Below are 2500 nucleotides of genomic sequence, written 5' to 3' on the forward strand. Positions count from 1 at the left end.
ACACACGCCATCCACCGGCAATATAACACTGAATCTGTGTCCATTTTACGTTCGGCACCCCCCCCCCTCAACAACTTTCGTTGCCCCCCCCCCCCCCCCCCCCCCGCTCAACAAAATACACTCGCCACCGGCTCCAGGTTAAAATCTCACTCCAAGCGAACGTCAAAAGTTGGCAACCCTGTAATGTAGTTCGGTTTACAGCACAAAAAGTCTTCGTGCGACATGCCCTCATACTCATATCGCACGTAAACGAGCAAGTTGGCTAAATCTGCGACATCTATGGATTCATCTAACTGCAGTGAGAAGCATTTACTCATTTTAATTCTCTCGGTCAATGTTTGTCTGACGTTGTCCACCATTTCATCAATTCTGCGAGTGACCGTGTCGTTTGAAAGATGAACCAGGTCGAACTGTTTAGCGACATTTTCTCCGCACATAATACGAGTAATCCCTTTTAGTTTCTGAATTTCAGGACTTGTCATAATTCTGTTTTAATTTAAAAAAAATGTGTTGTGTAAAAAAAAAAAAAACCTCAAAGCATCTTTTATTTTCCGAGTTCATCTGGCGTACCACCGCGGGGTGCTCTGCGTACCACCAGTGGTACGCGTACCACAGTTTGAGAACCACTGGCCTAGACCAACGAGCCGATTTGCACGTTTGTTTTGTTGCTCGGGGTTTCCATTTTTCGTTCATATGCACGCTTCCGTACACGGCTATACAGTTCTGTCTTTGATTCCCTTATGTCATAACGAGTTGTGATGTTTGCCCCTGTTTTGGCAGAGCTGTCAGTGACACCTTCTGGACAGTTGGCATTATTGATTTGTTATATCGGTGTTCTTTAGGTAACATTATTGACATAAGGTCAACGTGCTGTACAAAAACAAATTGTCGCTGATCGACATCGCAGTCAAGGTTCAAAGGATAACTCATTCTCATTTTTTTGTTAAAATTGGACGTCGGTCCCACACTTGTATATACATTTCATCTCCTAGAGCACTGTGAAAATGACTAAAATGCATTTATTTTCCAAGATTGAATACAAATTTCCCAACATATCAAGGAAGGTACATGATAGGTATCATTGCTCGTCTTAGACGAGCTTGTTCTTTGTTGCATGAAAAGAGGAAATTCTCTGCATAGCGTGGTGCATCAGGGGCCACACCTTGTACAAAGTCAGGATGGCTGAGCGGTCTAAGGCGCTGCGTTCAGGTCGCAGACTCCTCTGGAGGCGTGGGTTCGAATCCCACTTCTGACATCTTTTTCTGATTCGATTTTTGCCACAGGTTGTCTGTGCTCTTCAGTGGCAGAGCCATGCATCCTCACTCCTGCATTTGAGGTAGTCGTGGCCGAGTGGTTAAGGCGATGGACTAGAAATCCATTGGGGTTTCCCCGCGCAGGTTCAAATCCTGCAGACTACTATAGATTGCTTTGTCTGAACCAAGTGTTCTTATGAATGTGTTGGGATTTTGTTCTTCTTGCGAGGCCGATCTATAAAGGCATGGCTGTTCTAGCAGCATGCCACGCTGTATCTAGCCCTATGCTGCGTTGACACTTTCTTACCATTGCTTTGTCTCTCTAATGCCTTTACTTAACAAAAGAGAATGACTGTCTTCATGCTCTCAGACCATCTACACTTGTGAAGGAGGGAATATCATGGAATTTAAGCCACATCCTCTTGCACCCAAAGCAATACCATACCCCTAGTACATGAAGCCTTTCAGAAGACCAGGCTAAGATATATTGACTGTACATATGTAGGAAGCCTATGACAAGAGTATTAAGGCAAGCTTGTGAATGCATATCAGAAGCAGATATAAAGGGCTCGTCCGGGATTTGAACCCAGGACCTCTTGCACCCTAAGCGAGAATCATACGCCTAGACCAGTGGTTCTCAAACTTTTTAGACAAAGTACCACCAACTGTCAAACGAAAAACCTCCACGTACCACCTACTACACCCCCCCCCCCCGCCCCCAAAAAAAAAGAAAAAGCTGTTTGGCAAGTTTAAGTTGTTGACGGGGGGGGGGGGCGGGGGGGGGCGGGGGGCGAATGTAAATTGTTACCGGGAGGATGTAAAATGGACACGAATTAAGTATTATATCACGATGGTTGGCGCCAGAGCGAACTAGTAACTCATTGAATCATAGATGTGGATCAGAGGTAAATAAACTAGATTTTTTTTGTCGACGTGAGAAATCGGATGTGTGGCGTGTGAAGACGGTCAAATGCGTGTGTCTCACGCATTTGGCAACCCTGCTCATTACACACATATGTTATAATGTCAGGGTTGCCAACTCTCACGCATTGAGCGTGAGACACACGCCATCCACCGGCAATATAACACTGAATCTGTGTCCATTTTACGTTCGGCACCCCCCCCCCTCAACAACTTTCGTTGCCCCCCCCCCCCCCCCGCTCAACAAAATACACTCGCCACCGGCTCCAGGTTAAAATCTCACTCCAAGCGAACGTCAAAAGTTGGCAACCCTGTAATGTAGTTCG

At 45.8% G+C, this 2500-nt stretch overlaps 1 protein-coding gene and 2 non-coding genes across 3 annotated transcripts in view; 2 read left to right on the forward strand and 1 right to left on the reverse strand.

Annotated features, from left to right (window-relative positions):
- LOC143477353 (uncharacterized) overlaps window positions 1-2500 on the reverse strand; it is a 110031-nt gene that overhangs the window by 41369 nt on the left and 66162 nt on the right. The window lies entirely within an intron of this gene.
- Window positions 1173-1255, forward strand: trnal-cag (transfer RNA leucine (anticodon CAG)). The gene has a single exon. It is a non-coding gene; the product is annotated as a tRNA-Leu (tRNA).
- trnas-aga (transfer RNA serine (anticodon AGA)) lies at window positions 1337-1418 on the forward strand. The gene has a single exon. It is a non-coding gene; the product is annotated as a tRNA-Ser (tRNA).

Source organism: Brachyhypopomus gauderio, chromosome 16 (assembly GCF_052324685.1).
Source record: "Brachyhypopomus gauderio isolate BG-103 chromosome 16, BGAUD_0.2, whole genome shotgun sequence".
In the NCBI taxonomy this organism is placed as follows: domain Eukaryota; kingdom Metazoa; phylum Chordata; class Actinopteri; order Gymnotiformes; family Hypopomidae; genus Brachyhypopomus; species Brachyhypopomus gauderio.